The 27,505-nt window shown below is 42.5% G+C and overlaps 1 long non-coding RNA gene across 1 annotated transcript; it reads left to right on the top strand.

Moving 5' to 3' along the window:
* Positions 1-14,135: 14,135 nt before the first annotated feature.
* LOC310749907 lies at positions 14,136-16,326 on the top strand. The gene is made up of 2 exons (XR_014541865.1): positions 14,136-14,350; positions 16,079-16,326. It is a non-coding gene; the product is annotated as an uncharacterized lncRNA (long non-coding RNA).
* Positions 16,327-27,505: the final 11,179 nt, after the last annotated feature.

Genomic DNA, 27,505 nt, shown 5'->3' with positions numbered 1-27,505 from the left:
ACTGAACACAGGAATCCAGGTGTGATTTTAGATTTTTATTAAAACAGCATTAGAAGCATTGACCTTTCAGCATATGGAGTCAGCACCCATGGAGAGCACACAAACATGATGCACACAGAGAGCACACCAATGGCACACTCAGATGACACACATCAGTGACATCCCCCCCAGTATACATAAGTATGTAAGAGGATCCAAGATCTCTCCAGGGAAAATGAAAAATATTACAAATGAAAGAGAGAAAGAGTAAAATCCAGGAAAGTTTTAGTGAGTGTTGGATTGTGCTGGTAGTCAATCAACAATGACTCATCTGGAAGGATGACTAAGGGGAATGGTCCTCCTGAATGGATATAGCTTTTGAGAACAATGAATATGACTTGAAGTTGTCTGACTCATCCTGGAAGAACCATTGAACTATCTAGTTTGTACAGTGGATGCTCGGGTTATGAATGTGATCCGTGCCCACACTGTTTTGCATAACCCAGCCCAAGGATTCCCAGCCTGGCACAGCCATGCAGTTTATGTTTTAACCCATTCCCCAATTAATCAATACCCTGGCATTTATTCATTTCTAGGGTTCACCCCAAATCTCAAACAATACTTACCTCAGGCTCAGGAAAGGGGAAAGCAGAGGTTGTGGCTGCAAGGCTTTCCCAGTTTCCAGTAGGATGTGTTCCCCTAGGAATAAGCAGTCCCACCATCCTCCGTCAGAAAGCGATGCTCTATGTGGCATTCCCACTGAGCCGCAGCAGATCTGCTGTTATAAAGCAGAGACCCAGAAGCTCATTATGTTGTCCATCAAGCATCACATCATGTTTTATCTCCAGCATGGAACATTCAGCAACTATTCAACATCAGTGTTCACAGGAAAGGATTATGAGTAGGATTCCTGGAAGCAAATTTGTTTTAGCCCTTGAAATGGCCTTCAAGAAGTATATATGAAAGAAGACTTCAGATTTTCGCTATTCTAAAGAATGAAAAGAATTTATCTTATCCCCATTTTTCCCCTTGAGGGAGACTGAGAAGAATGTTGACAAGGTTTAAAAGCAGGGGAGGGGACGGAAAGAGATTTACAAGTTTCATCCCAAAACCAAGCAGCCTCCATTCCACCGAGGTTAGCTGACACAAGCACAAAAAAACCCCTGTAATAGTCATAAATTTATCACCCACAAGATCTGTTGATGCTAGAACCTGTTTTATCATCCAACATTTAAAATACGAACACAGTGCAAGCCATGCTATTAGCCTATAAAATAATACCACATTTGAAATCTTAAAAGAATATACACACTGTCTTGAGACATCGTCATCTGATATTGAAGCACATGCATGCATAAATACCCATTACACTTGTAACTTAAAATATTGTCTTGTCTCATGTTTTGTCCTTGGCTGTTTACATAGAAACTAATTACAAAGTGAGTTGATGGCATAGCTAACATTTTTCTGGCCTAGAACTTCAAGAGGCGTAGTAACTTCTCTAGCTAGGCCACACCTCTGAGCCAGCTGTGCAGGAGGTGGCCCCTGTCATAGCTCTTTCTCCTGAAGGGGCCATGTAATAGATATTTAGTTGGCATTGCATACATCACATTGATTATATTGTCTCACCTGCACTCTGCAAGACAGAGTCCACTGCAGGTACCATCTCACTAAGAGGTCCATTCCATATGATGTATGAATGAGATCACTAGTGTGGTAGCACTCACCCTTTGGGGCTCTTTCCCATTGCATATCAGATGTGAGCTGTCTCTATTGTCTTTTCAGCCAATATAATATATTGAAAAAATGCAGCCATACAACAAACAGATAAGCCTTTTAAGGAGACATTTTTATCCTAGTCTGTTGCTGCATTAGAAATGAAATTGTTTGTATATACATTTTTATTGCTGATGTTTTTGTTTTTAAATTGCTGCAAGATGTTTTATGGGAGGCGAGGCTCAAATGAAATAAATAAATAAGCCTCAGGCTCTCCAGAGTTAAAAAAAAGGGGGGTGAAGGTCTCATGATTTGCTCCCCCAAATCACCCACATCATTTGCAGACAGTAAACTGGGGAGGACTTTGGTGGGGGGTTTTGTGGGAGGTAGATATTGCTTTAAGTTTCAGGGGCATTGTCTACACAGATTGTCAGTGGCTTCCAAGGGTTTCAGGCAGCCCTTCCTGAAGATGTCAAGGATTTAATCTGGGGCATTCTCTGTGCAAAGGAAATGCTCTACCACTGATTTTTTTTTGCTGCACCAGCTGGTTTTACACAGAGAGAAGCACACAGCTGGTGGTCATAGCAAAGTCCTCTTGGTTAGAAGCCACCACATCGTCTCCCTCCCATCACCACCAAATGCCCTCTATTGATGCTATGACATCACCTAGCACCATTCTAGGGCAGGGTGGTCCAACACATGGCCTGAGGGTTGCATGTGGCCCTCAAGGCCTTTTGGGTGGCCCTCAGCAACATTTGACCATCCCCCGCTGCAGCCCTCACTCTGCATTCCCAAAGTCAGGTAAGCGAGGAGCTGGGCTTTGGGAAGGAGGTCCTTGGGTTCTCTCGTCTCCTTCCCAAAGCCTAGTTAGCACATCTCAGTTTGGGGAAGGAAGTGAGAGGGGTCTAGGACCTTGGGAAGACAGCATGAGGGATGGGTGTGTGTGTGTCACATTTTGGCCTCACTCCCCCCTCGCGCACAACAAGGCAGTGTGTGGCCAGTGGATTCCTTTTCAAAGTTTTCATGTGGTCCACTTTGTATAAAAAGTTGGACCACCCTGTTCTAGCTTGTTCTAGTGCAGGCTTCCTCAACCTCGGCCCTCTAGATGTTTTGAGACTACAATTCCCATCAACCCTGACCACTGGTCCTTCTAGCTAGGGATCATGGGAGTTGTAGGCCACTGTGCCACTGCCATGCGATTTCTTTTCTCATCCTGAAGCAAAGTTCTTAACCTGAGGTAATATTTCTGTAACCTGAAGCGTCTGTAACCCGAGGTATCACTGTAAATCAAAATCCTCCCCCAACTCTACTTGTGTGTAATCTAATTCCAGAAATAATTTTTAAGACTCTCTGTGAAGGAATCACAAAAGGGGCAGGATTAGCTGAGTCACAGAGCAATAGAATTGTAGAGTTGGAAGAGATCCCAAGAATCATCTGGTCCGAAACCCAGCAATGCGGGAATCACAGCTAAAGAAGCCCTGACGGGTGGCCATCAAACCTCTGCTTTAACATCTCCAATGAAGAAGAACCCTCGTGTTCTGAAGTAGTCCACTTCAGTGTTGAACAGCTTTTACCACTTTAGTCAGAATCTCCTTTCTTGTAATTTGAATCCATTGGTTTGAGTCTTACCCTCTGGAGCAGCAAAAAGAAAGCTTGCTCCATCATCCATGTAACAGCCTTCCAGATATTTGAAGATTATTAGCTTTTGTTCATTTGTTCATATGCTAAAACTGTTTGTAAATAAGATTCCACTCCCCCCCCCAAAAAAACATATTTTCATAGTAACTCTATTTAAATTGCATCCTTTAAAAAATGCCCTTTGACTTTGAAGCTTGTTATTCACATCACACCCAGATGCCTTACGCCCTACTGAGTATATAGAGTTGGCTGGAGTATTAGAGCTGTTGAGTACAGTGGTACCACTGGTTGCAAACGGGAGCCGTTCCAGAGCCCCGTTCGCAACCTGAACAGAATGCAACCCGCGTCTGTGCGTGCGCAGGTCACGATTCACCGCTTCTGCACATGCACGTGACGTCATTTCGCATGTCTGTGCATGCACAAGCAGCGAAACCCGGAAGCAACCTGTTCCATTACTTCCAGGTCACCACGGGACGCAACCTGAAAACGCTCAACCTGAAGCAAACGTAACATGAAGTATGACTGTATAAAGATGGCCACTGAGTGGCAACCGTGAGTATCAAAGAAGGAGAGGTGGTGTTATCCAGTTTGCAGACCACCCTTCCCTCTCATGGTACATGCTGTATCAGTGCCATCCAGAAATCTACTGTTCAGTAGGACAGAGTTGCAACAGTGAATCACCATTGCTTATCAGGAGGAGGGGGACGGAGGTGGTGTAGAAGTCAGCACAGTGAAAATGCACTGGTGGAAGCAGTCCATGGTCCTGCTGGCATGGTTGCACTGCACCAACCTCCCTACCACCTCATCCTCCTCTTCTCCCTCCTGGTAAGCAACAGGAACTCACCTGCCGGCAAGCTAGTATAGCTGCTCCAACCCACCTAGTGCCATCACACTCCCCTGCTTGAGCCATAATTTGGGAGGAGTGGGATGAAGGTCCTAGTTAACAAGAAGAATGCTTAAAGGGTAGAACTGGGGTCAATCTATTCACCCCCCTTCAAAGGAAATAATCTACTTCCAGCCAGCCAGCCATACAGTTCCTGGGTTGGGGGGCAGGATGGGATTCATCAGTTGTAAAGCAGCAAGGACATAGCCTGTGTCTGATGTTTATTATGCACAGAATATTATAGGGTCCTTTGCATAAAAAATAAATAAATAGCTAATCATATGTCTGAAGACAGGAGTGCCTGGTGTGCTCTGGTCCATGGGGTCACAAAGAGTCAGAGATGACTAAATGACTAAACATCAACAATCATATGTCCAGAATTATATGCAGTGACAAGTAGTCTTTTTTTTCCTGTTTGTGTCCTGAAGATCTCATTTGGTAATGTTATGTAAAGTGCTAGCAAAAACAGAAGACTATAAAGCAGACTTCCTTCTTCCTGCTCAGCATTGCCAACAATTGCCAGTTTAAGTAATTCCAAGAGACAAAATCTCCAGTGGAGAGAAACAGCTGTAGAACTCTGACGAGCCTCCAGAGGGTCTCAATATGTGTCAACGGCTGCCGATTTCAGACTTGACAGATCAACCAAACAGGACCATATCTGACACCTGTTGCCTTGCCTGATTGCACTTTGCACCAGTTGTCTTTATGGGCCTTTGCATACCATTACCCATGATCCTTTGAAATATTACCTATAAAACTGTCTTTAATGGGTAGTTGTGCATGAACCGTTAACAACTTGCTTCTTCTGTTCTGGGCATAATGCAAGAGTTCCAAATTAAAGCCAGAAAAGGAAATAAAGCTGCTGTTTTGTAATGATGATTCACCTGGCAAATTATCCCGCTATCTGTAGCAGAGAAAAGGAAGACAAAAATATTTCTCGCTTGGAAATGGGAAAGGTATGCACAGGTATGTTCCTAGACCTTTGCTGTTGTTGTTTTATTTAAAAGAAGTTCAAGAGTTGTTAAACAGCATTACTCCCGAGTCCAGAGGCAAGCTTTCTTCTGTGGAAGGCCAGAAAGAAACTTGAGACAAATTTCTGCTAGGAGAAGTGGCTCAATTGGCAGAGGAATTTTGATTTTTGAAACCCCGACTCCTCATAAAACCTTAGAAGAAGCACATTTTGAATTTTAGTTGTATGGCGTAGGGGGAGAGATTTTTAAGCCTTTTGGAATACTAAGCTTGACATGATCACAATAATGAGGATCTAAGGTTATGTAAGTTATGTTCTTCTTGAGCCCCACATTGATCAAAAAGATTCCTTCATTGCAGAGGGTTGGACTAGATGACCCTCAGGGGTCCTTCCAGCTCTACAATAATATGATAATTTTTAAATACAATATACCTTTGTGTTTTTTTAATTGCCAGTTATTGGTTATTTCTGGAATTGTCTTTTTAGAAGTTGGGGTTGGATCCAGTACTAGTCATACTCGGTAGAACCACTGAAATGAATAGAGATAGCTAACCTAGGTTCATTCATTTCATTGGGTCTACTCTGAGTAAATTTGCATACAACCCATAGAACTATTATGAACCATAGAATTGTAGAATTGGAAGGGACCAATAGGGTCATCTAGTCCAACCCCCTGCAATGCAGGAATCTTTTTGCCCAAGGTGTGGCTTGAGCCCGTTCCTGAGCGGGGTCATCCAGAGTTCTGGAGTATGTTTTCAGCAATATGCTTCTAAGTAATACATACCTTAATTTAATTATTGTGCATCTTTAGATTTTTTAAATAAAAAATCCAAATAATAATCGAGTCATCCTGAGTGCCTCATGCTGAGACCGAAAAGTTGGATACAAGAGTTTTTTTAAGATAGCAAACAAAAAACTGCAAAACTTTTACATAATATGGTCCTCCTTTATTACATATGCATCAAAGGAAGAACATGCACCCCACCCAAATAATCTTTATTAGTTTTCCGGTTACATACTCCACATACACATAATGTGTTGTATTTTACATTTATACTTGCTCCTAAGCGCTGACTTCCCTCCTTCCTTCTTCTGGTTTTTTATATCACATATAATTTTATCGCATTATTTTCATCCATTTTGTATATTGTTATTCATTTTCCGTATTTGTCCATAGAATATCCATAAACAAATAAATCCTCCTGTTTATACAGTTCTTGTTGTCTGTCTGTATTCATTTACAACTACTGAAAGAACATACATTTAAACCACCTAAGACACATGGGAGCATGTGGAATGATATTTTTTAAGCAGTAACTGTAGAAATATTTTTTTATTGTATCATATTACTAATGTAATTACCTGGACGTAGCTGGGGCTGTTTTTTTTAGGGGGGGTAGGGAAAAACTGTATTTGATTGCTTGTATTTGATTATATGTTGTTCTTATATTCAACTAATAAAATATTCCCCCAAAAAAAGATAGCAAACAAAGGGAATCAGAACTGAGAGGACATTGTCATGTCTGAAGTACAGCTCTCACAGGTTAGAATGGGGGGCAGATTTGCCACACCCCAACTCCTCTCCCAAGAATACTCATTTGGTTGGTCCTGGGGAGGAGTTGTGTAATCTGGTGCCAATTTGGGAGCCAATCAGAGCGGGAAGGAGAGATTGCTATTTAAGCCTCCCCCAAAGCAGCTCAGTCTGCTCCTTTCCTCCCTATACAGGGTGGACTTAGCTAGTTGCCTGTTTGGGGGCCCAGTAGAATTTTGGGGGGAGCTCCACAATTGGCTACAGGATCCTCCATTTTGCCTGCTGCATGTGTTGGAATGACATACTTTTGATTTATTAAATTGGCCATTAGTCTGGGCAGGAAAGAGTATGAGTTGCAGGGCAATCAAATGAGTCAATATTGGATTCAAGGTCACTCTTTGTCACACAGCCCTGCTTTACTGAGGGATGTCATGAGGGGTGCCCTCTAACTTGGCATGTGCACTGGGGGGGGGGAATGCTGAGCCAGTGTGGTCACAGTGTGCATGTCAAATTCATATATCCAAGGTGCTCAGGGTAAGGAGGAAGAATTGTGTCCTGAGTCTTCCTTAAGGGTGTGATGGCAATGGAGTGGATCAGAAGGAATCTGCTTCTCCCTAAGAAGAGCATCCTAGGTTCAAAGTCTGGCATCTTTTGTTATAAAGGGTGTCAGATCTCAGGACTAGTAAGGAACCTCTACCACTCTCAGTCGGAGAACCCTGAACTGGATGAACTTGTGTCCTGATGTTGTGTACAGCAGCTTCCCATAACCTTTGGGCTGCCTGTGCTAGCTGACAGCCACTCTGAAAATGGCATCTGCTACCAAGAGCACCATGCCTTTTGACACAAATACCCAGCAGCACAGCAAAACTATTTTCAGCAACCAACAGCTTGCTTCTAAGACCAACATATTGTTCAAAACGCTGTGTGACTTAAAGCCCCATAAGACCTTCCTCCCTTCACTGGTACTTGGCTTTATATTTAGACAATAATGAATTATTGGAGACACATGCCAGAGGCATGCTCAGGCAGTCAGGCACAAAAAAGAGAAGACTGGGAGAGGAAACAACAACAACCCCCCTACAAGAAGTGTAAGGACAGGGCAGAAATGTTCTGATGAGATTACAAAGACTTTTTTCTTCTTCAGGGCGTCTTTTCTCAACTCATACTGAAAACAGTATTATAGTCTTAAAAGTGTGTATGTGTGTGTGTGGTTTTTTTTAAAAGCCAGAACAATAATAACATGTAGATAAGGAAAGAGTAAGAAAAGTCGATAAACAATCTGCTCTGCTTAGAAATTAGCCTCATGCACTCAATGTTTGGGAAGTAATATAGAAATATTTGGCCAGTCAAGAGGTGTAAAACCATCAGTGTTGAGAATGCCCTTCACTGACACTTTGGCATGGAGGAGATACCGAGACCGGGTAACACCAAGTGGACAACCACTGTTTGGCAATAGCCATCCATGTTAACATTATAGAAGGATGAGCCAAGGTGAATGCAATTTATAGCCAGGAACCAATGTCTGTTGGGTACTGGATAGAGGGGGCCAAGTGCACAGAAGCCTCACACTTTTGTGTGACTGGAACATGATCTACTGTCACATCTACTACTACATCCACTGTGACATCCCCCTTCGCGGAAGCATACCCATTAAATGTCATCTTCAGTCTGAAAAGGGTTAGCCAGCCCTGATAAAATGCATTCCTGTTCCTCGTCCATTATTTCTGCAGGGACAAGAGTAGCATAAAGGGATCAATGCGGTTTTGAACAGGGGAGGGGAGGCAGAAGGAAGGACTGTATTTTATGTGGTTTTCTTATAGTTCCTTTCTTTTCATATCTCATAATAACTGGAGATCTAGATACTCCTGAAGAGGGTGGGTGGCATCTTCTATAAATGCTTCTAAATATCTAGGAGAGTCAGCAGATTAAAATAAAAAATAAAACTAGACTGCTACACATGCCTACAATCTCAGGTGCTTCTTGACATTTGCAGCTTGGGGCAAATTAAGGCACACCGACATCCAACCATTAGCGGTTGTCAAAAGTGCACTGCATACTCAGAACCAGCATGAGGTAGTGGAAGAACATACACAGGTTCATCAGTCAGTTCACCGTTTGCTTCAGGAAAAGCTACTTTCTCTCCCTGCGTCTATTTTTCATTGGTAAACTAAAGTAATAACATGTGCAGACTTTGGAATGAAATATTGCTGTCTGTGTGTGCCATATTATGAGATACTACTCTGTAAGCACTAAACATGAGAATGGATGAGGCAAAATTTTGAAGGCATTAAGAAAGCCAGCTCCCACATGACCAAAATCCTTGAGACTATGAGTGATATTATTTTATTCAGAGTAGATCTGTTGAAGTTAATGGGCCTAATTTCAAGGGATCTACTCTGAGTAAAAGTTAGTTGATTACCACACAATTGCACTATTGGGCATTATTGCACTTGAATGCCTCAACTCCAAGTAAGCTTACAACTTAGTTTTCATGCTAAAAGAGCATAAATATGTGTAACAATGGAGCCTTTTTGCAATCACAGTTTTTGTCATGAGGAAGCTGTCGGGGTTGGGGTGGGGTGAGGGTTTGACATTTCACTTACTCCAGTCTTTCCAGTGTTCCAAGCTATTTTTTGCATCCTCAAGATTTCCTCGTATATGCACTCTAAAATGGTAAAGTTTGTCCTTGTGGAAGAACCAATGTAGATATCATTCTGAAATTTGGCAGGCTTCACTCCCTCAGAAGGGGTGGCCATACCTGGAAATGGCATCCACTTCTGGCAGAAAATCAAAATTTGTCCCTTGTTAAATAAAAAATAAATGTGCAAAACAAAAACAACACACACCTCAAACTTTGGGTGCATCTTCTTGCATTTGGGTTGAGGTTAATCCACTTGGGAGGGATGCAAATTTCATCCATTTCTGGGGAAAGGGAAGCATTGTTATAGACATTTTTTGATTCACAATTATAGTAAATGGGGGGTGGGCACAGAGCTTCCCTTTTAACAGATCTAATTCAGTCCCAAATAATGATTCAAATGGGAAAACATAGAGTGACTCCAAGGCAGACTGGGGCGCAAGGCAGACCCTTAGCTACAGGTATAAGGGTATAAGTCAAATCATGTGGCCAATGCACACAGCTATCATTAGGATGTATGGGGTACAAGCAGCAAAGGATTGCTGCAAGTTGGGGTGGGTTGGCCCAGAGGGATCTTTGACTGCCAACAGGAAGGAGAGGCAAGACAGGTCATGAAAAAGGCTGAGTCCTACCTGACTGCTGTCTGCGTCTTCCTGGCAGAAAGTAGGTCCAACACCATGGCTCTCCTTTCTACCTGATGTCCCATCCCACAGCATAAATGCTCGCCCTGTGTGGTGTGAGTGGTGCTTCTCAAGTGGTTTTCCTCCAGGAAAGCAGCTTGTGAAACAGCACTATGCAGGACTGGATCCTCACTTAGCAGCTTTTAAGCAGGAGGCTCTGATTCTACATGGTGCCATGCACCCCCACATTTTAAGGGTTTGTAAATCTTTTAAAAATCCTTAGCCCCAACTCCCATATTGTTTGAGAGATGAATCCAGAGGGCAAAAGGCAAACTGGCCTGATTGCAGCTCAAGGCCATGGAGTGGATTGGGGTGGCAGCATCTTTGCATAGCCCTAGCTAACATATAGCCCCAAATAATTAGTTTCTACTACAACTCATGCCTGAGATTAATTTGGAAAGTCAGTACCACCCCACACTTTCCAATGGCAAAATTCTCAGGGATAATAGAGGGTTAGATCTGAATGTGGTACAGCAATCATAAAATGTTAGCATTAAGCAAATATAAGAACAGAGATATCCAATGTAATTTGTTTATTTGGGCAATCTGGTTGCATAGTTTACATCTGTCAATGAGAGCTTCATCAAGACTAACCCTGCATGCCTATACAGAAGTATAGCTCCATAGTGTTCAATGGGACTTCCTCTCAGAGAAGGATGCAATCCTAACCCCTCTTGCCTAAGAGTAAGCCCCACTGAATTAAATGGTACTTACTTCAGAGTAGGCATGGCTACAGGTGCACTTTGTGTATAGGATTGTAACCTATGGGTATTAATGCCAAGCTGAACTTGATGGAAGTAGACTGATCAATACATCACTAGTTCCCAGGTGGTTTCATCTGGTTATGATCCAGGTTTGACAAACTTACACCACCTTTACACAATACAATTAAAGTACTATGATACATCTTTAAACAGTCATGGCTTCCCTAAAAGAATCATGGGAGCTGTTGTTAAAAGACCCCCTATTCTGCTCCCAGAGCTACAATTTCAGGTTGGTTTAAGAATCAATACCTCTTCATAAGAAACTCTTGGAATCATAGCTCTGTGAAGGGAGGGGAGGGTTTCCTAACAACTCTCTGCACCCTTAAGAAACTACAGCTCCCACAGTTCTTTGGAGGAAGCCATGCCTGTTTAAAGTGGTGTTGTAGTGATTTAGAGGTCTGGTGTGAATGTGCCCTCACACCTGCCTAGCTAGAGAAACCTGGTTAACCATTAGCTCAGGAGTGGGAACCTGTAGCCCTCAAGAAGAAGTGGGATGGCCACTCCCATCAGCTTGAGCCAGCACAACCCTAGATAGGATGAGAATTGTAATCCAGCAACACCTGAAGGGTCACAGGTTTCCCACCCAAGTTTTAGACAATGCTGGGGATGCGCTACAGGGGGAAAAAACCCAAGTTAAATAGAGTGTGAAGATAATGCATGGCGAACAGTGTTCAGCTCTATGGGACAAGGGTATTCATAATAAGCTTTCCCTCTTGCTTGGCTTCCATCCAGCACCTGAGGAATGGTACACCCTAATCTCCTAAACAATTAGTTTGAAGTGCATTTAGTCATCTCTTCTTTTTAAGCAATCCCATTTCTTTGCAGAGTGAAAATTAGAGTAGAGAAGGGGCATGGAGAAATAAATTTCAAATCTCAGAGCTATTCACTTGGTGAAGCAAATGGTGCTTCACACTCAGAGGATCTGGAAAGTTAATTTCTAGCTGAATTATGTGCTGTCACTGTATAATATTCCTTATTGTATATTACTGACAATGGGTTATGCTTTCAAGGAATAGGAACCATTGTCATAAATATAAAAAATATAATGGAGGAAATTTTGAATTGTCTTTGTCCAGCAGCAAATTTCCCTTGGATGTAGAGAATGTATGTGGGTCTTAGATTGTTTCATACGCAGCATAGCAGTCAGCAGGATGATAAATAACGGAGAAAGCACACCTCTTTTAAACATGGAAAAGCTGCATTCTCCCCAAAATGCTGATAAACATATTTCTCCCTAAGCTGAAAGGATAATGTTTTCTCAGCCTGTGAGGTATCTCTTCAAACAAATAGTAAATCAGTCAAAATTAATACAAGAGGATGTCTCTAATGCAGCAATGACAGCAATGGTGGCTAGCAGAGATGAATTGTGGAAATAATGATCCCTATTGTCTCCTGCAGTGAGGAGGTGAATGGTCTTCCCGATCTCTGAAGGAGGGCAGGTAGGCAGGCAGGAAGGGAGGCAGGCCCAGCATTTAAGTCAACAGTCAAGCTAAGGCTGGGGAATAAATTCAATTCAGTTTGCTTTTAAAAGCAAAGCTACCTAATTTGCACTTTTTGAAGCAATAAGCAAACTGAAACACAGCCATCCTTTGAAATTCACACTTCTCTGAATTTCGCAATCCATTTTTTTCCTGTCAAATAAAGTGTACAAAAATGCATATACTAGGTGTGCATAACAATGCATATATTAGTGGAAATTGCTTTTTCAAAAAAAAAATCTATTAGGTAATATTGCATGCAAAAACAAATATATTTGGAGAAATTCACACCAAAATGTTGATACAGTTTCAGAAAAACTTTTTTTAATCAAGCTGATGTGGGCATGTGGATAGCTAAACTGAAGATCTGAAAATAAGAAACAGAGAGATTTTCCCAAGCCATGGCTAAGAGCAACTTGGAAACTCAGTGTCCCCACCTTTCCAAAAACAAAACACACATGAATAAGTGAGTGAGATCTGGGTCAAGCACAATTATCACACAGAATTATTGGTGCTTCAAGCACACCTGATTTTTATTTTTCTATTATCTAAAACTGTGGTGCAATTACAGCACAATACTCCCATGATTTTCTGGGTTAACAGGGTTGCAAATGGATTTATCTGGAAGCAATTTACATGGAAATGAGCACTAAATTTTCACTAGATTCTGCTAGATTTCCATAAGTAGTGTTTAAATTGTGTGAAAAATCACATAAAATGCAAAAATTAACAGATATAGAAATATTGGGAAACTGAATACAGTGTTGTCTGAATTCAGCTAAAATTTGCAAACACATCACTGACTTGTGGATCAAGTCTACCAGTGGGGCAACAAGCACACAAGCACATCCTGTCAACTGCAGTGCGCATCATGGATGATATATAAGAAGGCTTTCTAAGCCCATTTCTCAGAAAGCCCATGCAACATGGCCAATGGTCAGGGATGATGGGAGTTGCAGTCCAGCAACATCTGAAGGGCCACACTGATCCCACTCCCATGATGTGTTTCACCTCAGCTGTATGCCAAGGCAGGACCAGTAGGAGAGCCACCACCTCAGGCCATTTAAGATGCACTGTACTTGGACTTTGCAGGAATATTCTGCCACAGTATTGCCCAAATCTTGGGTGAATTGGTAGTGGGTGGTGGCAGCTACAAATAATGAAGAAGCACTGCAGGGTGGCCTTGCCTCTGTGGCATCTCGGCACATTTGTTACAGGGAAATCTCAGTCATAATAAATAACAAGATGAAAGATAAAAAAAATCTTTTTTAATAATTCCAGTGGCACCTTTAAGATCAACTAAATATAAGCTTTCACTGTATGAGCTGTCGTGTGTAATATACTAAGGGAAATCTTAGGTTTAAGAAAGAGATTGTTACCCATAGAGTAAAGGCTCTTCAGATAAGCATTATTTGCAATCAGATTTATGGTGCAAGTGTCACTCCGATGCTCCTGCAGACTTCTGATAGCTCTACAGAAACTTCTAGAAACAGCTGTGACATTTATGTGTATTACTAGCATTACTTATATTTGTTTGGTGATTGTCATTTTGCTGATTTTCTCATTAAAAAATAATCAGAGTGCTAAGGTCCACTGGGAGGCCATCAGACTGCAGCAACACTCCTAATGTGGAGTAGATGTTAGTCTGAGCCTCAAGGGAACCAAATACATGATTGGAAAAATGGTAAGCAATTACTTTATTTGGATAAATGAACCTAACTAAGCATTTAATCAAACAGGGTAACAGCCAACAATAATTTGGGAGATAAAATAACTCATTTCCATCAATGCATTGATGGAATACTGCCATATATTTGGAATCCCAAGCTAGGGATTCTAGAAGAGTTGTCATAGTTAGAGTTCACTCTTAACACCTTAGTGGGTGATTGGTCCCATCTGAAAACACAATGGAATTAAATAACAGTGGTTAGATTCAGATGTGATGGAAAACTGTGGTTCACCACTATGAGCATGAGCCACAGGTTGTTTGGTTCTAAACAACAGCTGCAGCAATTTGACAGTTATGACAATCAGAGAGATTCAAAGCGAAGGAGGGCAAGGTTTAGCATTCTGGTAAGGAAATGCATCTAGCACCCTGGACAGTTCCATGCAGGGCTTAGACGGGGTGAGCTCCCGTTGCTCCTTCCCTGCTCCAGCCAACCTAGCAGTTCAAAAGCACGTCAAAGTGCAAGTAGATAAATAGGTACCGCTCCGGCCGGAAGGTAAATGGTGTTTCCGTGCGCTGCTCTGGTTTGCCAGAAGCAACTTAGTCATGCTGGCCACATGACCTGGAAGCCGTACGCCAGCTCCCTCGGCCAATAAAGCGAGATGAGCACCGCAACCCCAGAGTCGGTCACGACTGGACCTAATGGTTAGGGGTCCCTTTACCTTTACCTAAGGAAATGCATCCAGCACCCTGGAGAGTTCCATGCAGGGCTTAGACTGGATATGCCAAGAGCAGACCTCAAACGTTATTTCAGCACCAATAAACATCAAGTAAAGGTAAAGGGACCTCTGACCATTAGGCCCAGTTGCGGACAACTCTGGGGTTGGGGCACTCATCTCGCATTACTGGCCGAGGGAGCCGGTGAACAGTTTCCGTGTCATGTGGCCAACATGACTAAGCTGTTTCTGGTGAACCAGAGCAGTGCACGGAAATGCCGTTTACTTCCTGCTGGACAGGCTTTAAATAGGAGCTGCACTTTTGTATGAGTTGCCAGTTCTGCCTTCAATGAGAGAAGCCTCATTTTTAATGCCTCATCATTTTTAAAATATGCCTCCTTGTTTAAAGTGGTTTAATTTACTCTTAACAGTCACCAGCTCCATCAGAGAGGATGGGTTCTACTAGTATTTCTGAGCTGGAGACCGCAGAGGCAGACAACACAACTGATGTTGAATCCTGATGAGGTGAATGCATGTTGAGTACGTTGTTCCTAAATCTGGGAGCTACGGAATTAACCTGTTTTAGATTAACCTGTCTTAGACTGCACTCCCTCTGAAGGGATAGGTACACAGTATTGAGGTGATTGTGAATCTATCTCTATCACTGAAGCGCTAGGCAACCATAATGACAAGGAGCACCAATTATCAGCTTTGGATGGCTTTCCAGCAATGACTAACAGGGATAGCCTAGCAACTGAGAGCCATGTGCTGATAGCAACAAGACGGGTTTATTGCAATACACATTATGTGGGGATACCCTTATATTTGGCTTGGAAGCTGCAGCTGGCACAGAATGAAGTGGCTAGGTTGCTATGTGAGGTTTCCTACCATGGACACATGAGACCAATGTTAAAGGCACTGCATCAGCTGCCAATTAGCTGCCAAGTCAAGTATAATGTGTTGGTTTTTCATGAATGTCTACTTCACACTGTTTTTGTTTGGTTTTATTTTAAATGTATCTGCTCTTTTGTGTTTTTGTTTTTGCTGTTCTTATTGTACGCTCCTGCTGCTGCTGCTGCTGATATAATATGCAATGCACTTCAAACCAAAGGAAACAAAACCTATGGGAAAAGGAAGTTCATAGCAGTATATAGCACTCATTTTAAAGGGGTCCCATAGTGCAGATTGGGGTTAAAGGTGGGTATGAAAATGCTAAAGAGCATTGTATTTAAGGTCAAATCATGCCAAGACTTGACTCTCACTGCCAAGGAAAATCTAAGACAATAGTTCCCACATGACATCCCATGTCTGTTACAAATGTAAGAGGGGGAATAAAGGTAGCTCCACTGTTGATTCAATTGGAAGTGTGCAGTTTTGTTTTAGCCTTTAGTCACACAAAGATTTTTGTTTCTACTTTAGAGATCCCACAGAGATTTAGTTCTACAAAAGCGACAGCCTTTGGGTAATGATTGGATGAAATATTCCTACAAAGAAGATTCCACCCCCCTGCAGCTTTTATACTTTACTGACATGGATGACTCCAGAGCCACCCACTCAGCACCACAGGAAGGGGTGCCTGCTTTGTTTCTCCTGGATCAAAGAATACTTTGGCACGCTTTTAACAGTCCGAGTATTTGATGACCAAAAAATAAAATAAAAATGTATCTCTGTGTCGGGGCAGGGGAGATAATTGCACAGATGCAAACAAAGACGGGGATGGCGGCAAATGAATTTTACAAGTAAAAGAGCTGTTTGTGTTGTTGACTGCAAATATGATGCTGCAGGTGCAATAAGGCATCCTTTTGTGAAGACAGAAAAGAATTAACCAGAGGCAAAGGGAAGAGATAAAGCTGATCTTTAAAGGATGAATACGTGGAAAGTGCCTTTGAGCTTTTCTGGTACACTAGATTATTCTAACAATAAAATGAAATGAAATAAGGCAACCTGCTTGGAATAACAAGCCCACATCATCCCCAGTGTAAGCCACTGTAAGACATTGCTGCATCTCTTGTGTTGATGATTTGGTCTGGTCTTGCAGGTGTTTCACCATACTGCGCTGGTGTTGTGTAGTGATTAGAGTAATGTTGTTGTATCCAAGTTCTACTTGGGAGTAGATCCATTGAAATTAATGTACCTAAATTAGTCATGTCCATTAATTTCAATGTGTCTGCTCTGAGTAGAACTAGCACTGAATGCAGCCATTGGACCCAGGCTTCAAAGATGTACAAAGCAATCCTTGCTTCAGCCTCAAAGATTTCTGGGTGGTTTTGTAATGGCCATTAGAATACAAGCAGAGCCTGCTGGCTCAGGCTAATGTCCCATTTAGTTCAGCATCCTGCTCTCATAGTAGCCAAATGGATGCCACCACTCTCTTTGTACATGCTCAGATGTTGATTCCTGTAGCCTTAGAACTATAACCATTCCATGTGAAATTATTTTACTTTAAGTTTTTAGTAGCTATTTGACCAACAGACCCAACAGTTTTAAAATGTGGATCTGAAATCGTTCAACAATCCATCACATTTCAAGGGAAAAAAGTGTAGCATGCAAAACATGGGCACACGTGGAACCAACCAATCGAAACATACAACTGAAACTCATTAAGGCAGAGTAAGATAACTGTCTTGGTGCAGATGCTCAGAAGCAGCAGGAGCAACCCTTACCTATTTATCTTGAATCCCCTACTATTCATCTTTGTTGCCACGTGGCCTCTTCTGCCCCCCCCCCACCATAAAACCTGCTGCCTCAGGTGTGGTGGAGAATGTCATCCCATCACCATAGCTGAAACAAGAGTCAAACTACTAGCCTACTTAACTTCTGTATATGGAGTGGTGAGGGGAACCATATTGTCTGTCTTAGGCAGCAAAATCTATTTGGCAAGACCTGTGATGTGAATATGCAGCTATGCACTTACATTTCATTTCTCCAAGTACCTCCTTACAATAAATCAGTCCTAGTGAAAATTCTCCCTCCCTTTGTCCCTGCCTTTGCCCAATACTGACACTGTCTGATCTATTCTCTCTCAGCTTTCTTCCCATTTGGCAAGTTGGTAACAAAAACTGAGAGCTGAAACATTTGGATGCATCATATATTGTAAATTATGGTTATAGTTCTGTTTCACTGTTACAACCTATTTATTAGGTTGAGCATATCCTGCCTGTTTACTGTGTTCATAGACCCAAAGTGCCTGCAGGAAAGAGGGAAATGGGTGGATAATCAAAATATGGAATACTAAAAAGGTCAGCAGCATACTGAGCAGTACTTGAACTCCCAAAATATACAAGGTGGAAACAAATTGATATTTGGTGTTTTTCAAATGAGAGTGAGAGAGAGAGAATGAAACAGAGTGAATAAAACACACACACACGGACCATAAACTCATCTGATAGATAAAGGCTGTGAACCCAAAGACCACAGTCTTCTCAGCAGCAGCTGTAGTGTACCCTGAAAATGGGGACGAAATGGCACTTACACCGCTCACTTTAGGGCAGAAAGGTGGGAGTCACAAAACCTAGCAAACATTGCTAGTTCTGGGAAGAGAAGATTTACATGGCTCCATAGAAGCCAACCCATAGGGGCCGAAGTCCCTTTGGCCATAGCAATAAAATATTTGAGGGGGCTGCCTCCCCCAAAAGGTTATGAGCACTGTCATTCAAATGGTATGTGTTAAATTGTGGGCGAACATATCAGATGACACAGCAATTCTTCCAAAGCAGCTCTTTATTTGTAAGCTGGAACAGAACTGAACTGAGGAGCTCAGTCAGCCTGCTTATATAGAGCTCCACTAGAATGCAACAGTAACCATTTTCTGTAACTAGCCAATCACTGAACGTCACTTTCGATCCTTCATTTGCATAACTATCTACAGTATCCCCCTGCTGGCCCAGGGTGAGAACTTCAGTACATAACAGTATGCATGTGCTGTGTCATGTGATCGATTATGTGGGGTGGGGTTTACCTCCTCCCCCCAAAAAATATATTTTATTCAGGTTGGCACCCCGGTTCCAGACTCTGACCTCTGTCAGCTTCAGCCCAGAGTCTCCATTGTCCTTCCTCCCCACCCCCCACCCCCACTACCAATCAGGCTAAGGCCAAGAAAAGTGCTATTTTGGGTGATGTTTTAATGCTGAACATGGGCATTCCTGTATACAGTGGTACCTCGGGTTAAGAACTTAATTCGTTCTGGAGGTCCGTTCTTAACCTGAAACTGTTCTTAACCTGAAGCACCACTTTAGCTAATGGGGCCTCCTGCTGCTGCCGCACCGCCACTGCGCGATTTCTGTTCTCATCCTGAAGCAAAGTTCTTAACCCAAGGTACTATTTCTGGGTTAGTGGAATCTGTAACCTGAAGTGTCTGTAACCTGAAGCGTCTGCAACCCGAGGTACCACTGTATTAGTAAAACACCACATAGGAACAGAATAATGAGGCTGTCATGTGTACAAAAACATCAAGCTTGCTTTTTCCTTTTGCTTGTTTTTTGTAGTCAATGTAAATATGTGTATCAGTAATCTTTGGAGTGGGGGAAAATAATGAATGAAGTGAAAGAACTGAAAACTGCAAGCAGCTGTATGCACAGCACCTCTGTGGCAAGTGTGTGTGTGTGTGTGTGTGTGTGTGTGTGTGTTCATCATTAACATAAGGCTCTCAGTGTCTACTAGCCATGATGACTATGTTCTGCCGCTACTGTCAGGGGCAGTATGTCTCTGAATACCAGTTGCTGGTAATCACAAGTTGGGAGTACACTGTTGCACTCATGTCCTGCTTGCAGGCTTCCCATAGGCATCTGGTTAGCTAATGTGAGAACAGCATGTTCACTAGATGGATCACTGGCTGAATCCAGTGGGTCTCTTCTTATGTTCTTATTAGCTTCATTTCCAATACAGGACCATAACTTGGAAATCCAAAATCTGGGAAGCATTTTGGTTTGAGGGGAAGCATTGCAAAGAGCAACTGAGAATTATCAGATGAGCTATCACACACACTCATGAGCAATGGTGAATATTAGTCCTTTGGCTTTGCCTGCTGTGTGATCACCTGCCTGATAGATGGGAGGTCATATCAGCAAAGCAGAGACTCATTCATCAATTAAGTCTATTTGTCCTTGCAGTCTGGATATCCAGGGACTGCTGATTGTCAGCCCTGGAAGACACAGTATGGATTGGGGTGAGAAGAGATGTGTAAAAAATACAAATAGTTTCCTGGGGTTTACTTCTATTGTTAACCACTCGTGTTGGGATAAACTAATTGTACTTACTGAAACGATAATAACAAATAAAGGTGAAGATGTGTGAAACTTCCCCTCTCCCCTGCACCCATATTATGTCTGCAAAAAACATAAACAAATCCATTTCTCTAGTGACAATATGGTGTTTTGCTAGGTTGAAATATGTTGGGTTATTCTTGGATGATTGCATTAAAGACTTTTTAATGGCATGTTTGGGATGGTCCCTTCTGTTTTCTGCAACATGGTAAGAGTAATCAAACAAGCTAATTTTGAAGAGCTTTTACACTGCAGGCCCATGGAAGGGACTAGTGATGTCAGTTGTTCCTTCCAGAACACCAGAAGAAGATGAAGAAGATGAAGATGACAAAGATGACGATGACGAAGAAGATGAAGATGATGAAGAAGAAATTTATATGCCACTCTTCCTCCAAGAAACTCAAGGATTGTCTCCCTCTCCACATTATCCTCACAACAATTCTGTAAGGAAAGTTAGACTGACTGACCCAGTATCACCCAGTGAGAATCCTAGTCTTCCAAAGCCTACTGCAACTTACTACCTAGTGAACAACACATGAAAAAAAAAGTAGCTGCCTCACACTTGTGAGTCGAGGACCTGCCACCCGCTTGAGGATAAGAAAGACACAAGGGCGCAGTATATTAGGTTAATGGGCTAAAGAAGGCCACAACTTTATTGATTACAGCATGTGAGTGGTATTGGCTTAGGCACTGGATAAAACCATAGAGTGTGACTCCACCCACTCAGGAAGGGGTGAGTCTATCAAGGGTTAACCACCAGTAGGAGGAGCCTGTTGATGCAAATACAACTGTAAGCTCCCCCTGATGTCACCAGGGGTCGTGCCATGGCCCTAGTCACCAGCAAGGGCGTCAGACACGATCCACGACCGCCGGATTCCTTTAACGGAATACCCATAAAGTGGAGGGGTAGGCAATGTCCACACCCTGCCCTCCAATACACCAACATATTCCAATGCCTGATTGTCAATACCCGAAAAGTTGTGATGATTTGCTATGAGGTAGGCGAAAAACCAACTGGCTGATGCCAATTTGCCAGCTGGATAAAAAATTCTACCAGGCCCCTTGGGCAACCAAGGTGACCAACCACAGGTCCATGGCAAGGTCAAAAACAAAGCAATGAACTAAAGGGAGGGTGGGTGGGTGATCCGACGTAACCCAGCAGTGCAGTGAGAGGGAAGTGCTGCCGCGGCTGCATTTGAATGGTTAAACCCCGCCCCCAAGCCTCTGCCCGATTGGTTGGCTGCTGGGAGGCGCAGTGCAGCAGCTGGGACAGCTGAGCAGGGGCCAGAAAGTCCCCTGCCAATGCGGGAAACAGCTCCCGCTCACAACTCCTCCCCTCTGGAAGGAGGAGAGGCTTTCCCTTACTTCTGCAACACCTCCAACATGAATTTAACTCCGGACTACAACTTAATTTGTTTGCAATATATATTGTGTAGAACTTAATTTAGTTGCAGGTCTGATTTGTGCCCTGTTACCCCTGCGTAGCACACAACACTTACCAATGCAGGGCTCTTCTTATGTAAAGTGCAATACACAACACTTAACCAATGCAGGGTTCCTCTCATGTAGTGCAACATGCAGCACTTAGCAATGCAGGAGTTCAACTTGGGATAATGAGCTACAAAGATGGGACACCAAGCAGCACCAGCTGCTGTAGAAGACTCCCCCTGCCCCCAAGTCCTTAATCACCACCTGAGATATAATGTCTCTTCTTATTTTGAGAGCAGACTGCAAATATTGTAACCATGCAGCTGTGAAATGCTAGTTTTTATTCTCTCTCTCTCTTTCTGTTCCCCTCCAAGGAATCACAGTAAATTTATCAAAAGGACATACTGTACCCAGCTCTTATCTTTCGATTTATGGGGGATATTACATCAGCAGAACTGAACAAGGAAACAAAGGAAGAACACTCCTCAGATAAAACCAGTTGCCAGGAGCTCTCATGTTAACCCATTGAAGTTTGAAATAGACCACCTAGAGGAAGGTGATTTTTCTTAGATATTGCCTCTGGAACTTTGCCCAAGAGTCACAGACTTCTTCCATTAAGTTTCAGAAAATATGAATTTCTCAAGCATGCTTTTAAGGGTTTCAGCTTCAGCAAACAAATGCAGATCTTATGAGAGTAAAACTATGTATCAGAAGGAGCCAGATGTTGGTCATGGCCAATGGTCAGGTATGATGGGAGTCATAATCCCAAGTCTGGAAGGCACCATGTTGGTTCCTCTGCTTTATATTGAATACTGGGCCACAGCTGTTGTTGTTGTTGTTGTTGTTTAGTCATTTAGTCGTGTCTGACTCTTCATGACCCCATGGACCAGAGCAGGCCAGGCACTCCTGTCTTCCACTGCCTCCCGCAGTTTGGTCAGACTCATGTTTGTAGCTTCGAGAACACTGTCCAACCATTTCATCCTCTGCCGTCCCCTTCTCCTTGTGCCCTCAATCTTTCCCAAGATCAGGGTCTTTTCCAGGGTGTCTTCTCTTCTCCTGAGGTGGCCAAAGTCTTGGAGCCTCAGCTTCAGGATCTGTCCTTCCAGTGAGCACTCTGGGCTGATTTCCTTCCGAATGGAGAGGTTGGATCTTCTTGCAGTCCATGGGACTCTCAAGAGTCTCCTCCAGCACCATAATTCAAAAGCATCAATTCTTCGGCGATCAGCCTTCTTTATGGTCCAGCTCTCACTTCCATACATCACTACTGGGAAAACCATAGCTTTAACTATACGTACCTTTGTTGGCAAGGTGATGTCTCTGCTTTTTAAGATGCTGTCTAGGTTTGTCATTGCTTTTCTCCCAAGAAGCAGACGTCTTTTAATTTTGTGGCTGCTGTCACCATCTGCAGTGATCATGGAGCCCAAGAAAGTAAAATCTCTCACTGCCTCCATTTCTTCCCCTTCTATTTGCCAGGAGGTGATGGGACCAGTGATGGGCCACAGCTAGAACAGTACTAATCTTGCTAAGCTGTCTTAGCTATCTACTACCTCTCTGTGACAAAATTAGATGACATGTCAGTCACACAAATAGCAATTGCATAAATAGATCTAAGATAAAATTGTTGGAGGGTGATTCCGTTTGGGGCACTGACATTGGGTTTCGAAGTAAGGGGATAAATTGAGATTGCAGAGTTTTGAGAAATTAAAAGGGAAGGTGAGAGATTGGCTGCACTATCATCAAATAAATGAAGCGTTTAAATTGGACAGTAAAATTGGCTTCCAGGTGGAAAAATCAAAATTGGAGACAGAATTGTTAGAACCCAGTACTAAGAATTTGTCAAAAATGTACAATTTGCTGCTGAAATGGAATACACAAGACGAAACGGTTAAATCAGCTATGATTAAATGGGCTCAGGACATTGGTCATAATATTTTGTTTGCTGATTGGGAGAAGTTGTGGACCACCGGGATGAAATTTACGGCATGTAATGCTCTGAGAGAAAACATTATGAAAATGATATATAGGTGGTACATAACCCCAGTCAAGCTTGCAAAGATTTACCACTTGCCTGATAATAAATGTTGGAAATGTAAAGAAAAGGAAGGTACATTTTTTCACCTTTGGTGGACGTGCCCGAAGATTAAGGCATTCTGGGAAATGATCTATAATGAACTTAAAAAGGTATTTAAATATACTTTCCCTAAGAAACCAGAGGCCTTTCTCTTGGGCATTGTCGGACAGGGGGTGTTAAAGACGGATATAACTTTCTTTTTGTACGCTACAACAGCAGCTAGAATACTTATTGCAAAGTACTGGAAGACACAAGAACTACCCACACTGGAAGAATGGCAGATGAAGGTGATAGACTACATGGGCCTGGCAGAAATGACAAGCAGAATCCGAAACCAGGGAAGAGAAGCAGCGCAAGAAGAATGGAAAAAGTTCAAGGACTATTTAAAGAAATACTACAAAATTAATGAAAGTTAGAATGATGTTGGACTGGAAAGTAAACGGTTACTATTAGTAAGGGTTAAGACAAGGAGAATAAGGAAAGATTAAATTTAAATTAAAATAAGGGAAGATTTGCTGAGTAATTGATAAGAATTTGGAATACAGAAAAGGGAAGCATGAGGAAGTCGGGGAAGAAAGGTATAAGAAATTAAGATATGAAATGGTACATGTTTTTTGTTTTGTTTTTGTTTATGTCTGTTTATGTATTTGTTATATGTTTGTTACTGTTATAAAAACCTTTAATAAAAAAATAATTTTTTTTTAAAAAAAAGACATTGGGTTTCGAAGTAAAAGGTAAAGGTAAAGGGACCCCTGACCATTAGGTCCAGTCGCGTACGACTCTGGGGTTTCAGCGCTCAACTCGCTTTATTAGCCGAGGGAGCCAGTGTACAGTTTCCAGGTCCTGTGGCCAGCATGACTAAGCCACTTCTGGTGAACCAGAGCAGTGCACAGAAATGCCTTTCACCTTCCCACCTATTTATCTATTTGCACTTTGACGTGCTTTCAAACTGCTAGGTTGGCAGGAGCAGGGACCGAGCAATGGGAGCTCACCCCGTCATGGGGATTCAAACCGCTGACCTTCTGATCAGCAAGTCCTAGGCTCTGTGGTTTAGACCACACCACCACCTGCAATAAAATTGTTGGAGGGTGATTCGGTTTGGGGCACTGACATTGGGTTTGGAGGCTTTCATGTGATTATTTAAATTGCTGCCTTTTAAAAAAAAAAACCTTTAGCAAAAGTAAGAATTTTGGGTTAACTTTGTGGCATGCTAGCCACCCTGTGCCTTACTACATTACCCAGTGCAGAAAGTTGGTTGGGGCATTGCATAGGTTTGAGAAATTAGTGGGCTGTTTAGTAGAGGCAGTCAGTGAATAAAGATATCCACTTGGTGGCAGTGATGAAGATCAAAGGGGAATAGGCTTGGTTAGCTGATTTGCTTATCTCTGCTCCTTCTCAGTATGCAGGCTACAGGCTGCTCCATCACACCTGACACCTCCAATTTAAAGGATCAGGTTTAAAAGCTCAAGTTGCAAGTTATTTGGAAGACCTCTGCCTCAGTCACTGGAGAACCACTTCCAATCATAGTAGACAGCATTAGACTATATGGTTGAGTCTGACCACATAAGGTAACTTCCCATGTTTTATGTGATAAAGGAAATACAGTTGTACCTTGGTTTTCAAACAGCCTAGTTCTCGAACGTTTTGGCTCCGGAACTCTGCAAATCTGGAAGTGACTGTTCCAGTTTGCAAACTATTTTTGGAAGCCAAACATCTGATGGGGCTCCCATGACTTCCAATTGGCTGCAGGAGCTTCCTGCAGCCAATCAGAAGCTGAGCTTTGGCTTCCGAACATTTTGGAAGTTGAATGGACTTCTGAAATGGATCCTGTTCGACTTCCAAAGTATGACTGTATCAGAAACTTTTGAGCCAAGCACAAAGCAACCTGGTTCCTTGGTTCCAGCCCCTTGACCTGGAGTTTTACCCATCTCATGAAGACCCTGAGTCTTTAGATTAGGCTCGTTGAGATCCAACAACCCTCCATGTTCCCTAAGTTGCAGCTTAGGATAGATAGATAGATGAGAAGCAATTAGCGCAGTCCAAATAGGTAAAGAGATTCCAGGCACAAGCAACTATGAGGGAGTGTTGAGGACATGCAAGCAGTCAAATAATGCCATAAAGAGCATGTTTGGAGCGAAGAGCAGGTCTTGGAGTTTAGGCTTTTTGGAGCCATGTTTCCTACATTGGTCCCTTGATCAAGTGCTGTGTCAGCTGGCAGGCTTTATAATGCTGATCAAGTGGCAACTGTCTGCTCAGCCTGCAATTTCTTCATCAGATGTAGTGGCACAGGGCACTGGGTGATAGGATTCACACTTTGAAAACAACTGTCCATGAGACTTTCTTCCAGGCCTCAGGCCAAGTTTGTGAATGCTGCATGGCTAGGTCCAAATAAAATGTTAAGAACTCAGTGCATGGAATCGTTTGCTTTTTGCATCCAACATTTTGTTCAATTCTCCTCTTATTCAGTGTGACTAATTGAGTTTTGGACCGAAAGGGAGGTTGTGGGAACCTGCTTAACATCTGACTGTATCATTTACATTGTGTGTGTACACATTTCTTGATGGGTGGGGGGGTATGTGGGGGTTGTTTGTTTTCTGTATTTAGAGAAACAAAAAAAGTTGTTTTTAATGATGATGATGATGATGATGATGATGATGATGATGTATGAGAGGGAAATGGAATTTGTGACCCTCTAGATGTTGCTGGACTCCAACTCCAATCAGCTCCATGAAGTATGGCCAATGGTCAGAGATGAGGGGAGCTCTAGTAAAACAGCATATTGTGGCTCACGTGTTCCCCATCCCTGTTGGCAGCAAATCTTGTGAGGCCATGCCACACTTGCAAGGGATGTAAATGATGGTGTGTTAGCACTAAGCTCTGCTTGTAGCAGCAAAGGTGTGAACTGCTGCTATTAAGTATGCTAAAATAGGCTGGAAAATGGAGAAACCACTTTTTTTGTAATGATCCTCTTGCCTACAATAGCAAAACCTCTTAATATAATTCAATCACTGTTGCTTAGTAATTTTCTCCTTGGGCATCCCATATGATATGATTATCCAGTATTAGATTTTTTTGTCCTATTTCAAATGTAGAAAGTGTTCTCTGCTCCATAAGAGGTAGTCATTAGTCATGCAAAGCTTTAAGCTTTTCAATATCCTGGTGTCCTTCTGCTCTGGTGTTCCTAACTGAAACATTTTTTTCTTGCTTTCTTATCTTCACATCCTAAAATGGAGAGAAAATGGCCATTTCCAGAAGTCTGGACTGCAGAAGAGTTCCTGAAATAATTGTATTTCCCAGAGCAAGAGAGAGGAAGAGGTGATCATAAATTGTGTCGGAGTCGTCTAAATCTTCTGCCAAACGCTGACAAGCAGTTCAGAGTTTCAAACCACAAATGATATAAGTTGGACTCTGGAGAGAGTTCTGGGACAGAGAGTCATTCTTTGCTAAGTTGTCATCAGCTCAGAACCAATCAACTACATCTGTGATTGAAAGTCATTTTAATCTGAAGCTCTTTTAAAATTCCAATGGGAAATGTCTTGTTGGTTTAATCTCTTGGATATATACACTCAATTTATAAATCATAGAATCTGTAAGTTAGGAGAGACCTTGGAGATCGGCTAGTCTAGCCCTCTACTCAGTGCAGATATCCCAGCAGAGGCTGATCCATAAAGGCAGATGGGACCCTGCCTCTCCAACCTCAGCCTTCCCCATAGCCATCCCTCACCTTCCAACCAATCAAGGAGTTGGCAATTACTGTCAGCTACCTCCTCCTTAGCCTCAGTGTTGCCCCTGAAGAATTCAGCAAGAGGATGTGGCCAAAACTTTAATTAGTTTCACCAGTCAATGGCTTTCTGTCTGCCTACTACTGGCCTCTTTGCCTTATGCTGGTCCCGATGGGCACCAGCTACCACAGTGATAACCTCCAACTTCAGCATCCATAGCATATGGCCTGTAGCCTCAGCTTCAGTGCCTCCAGCAAAGGAGAGCCCAATCCCACCCACCCCAGGCTGTTTGCTCCCATGCACCCTTGTGCTATTTTTACTATTAGTAAGCTTCTCCTAGTATTTAGCTAAAATATGTCTGACA

This window comes from Podarcis filfolensis, assembly GCF_964270895.1.
Source record: "Podarcis filfolensis genome assembly, chromosome: 15".
Lineage (NCBI taxonomy): Eukaryota > Metazoa > Chordata > Lepidosauria > Squamata > Lacertidae > Podarcis > Podarcis filfolensis.
Note: the sequence above shows the minus strand (reverse complement) of the source record. Positions and strands in the feature narration are given on the sequence as shown.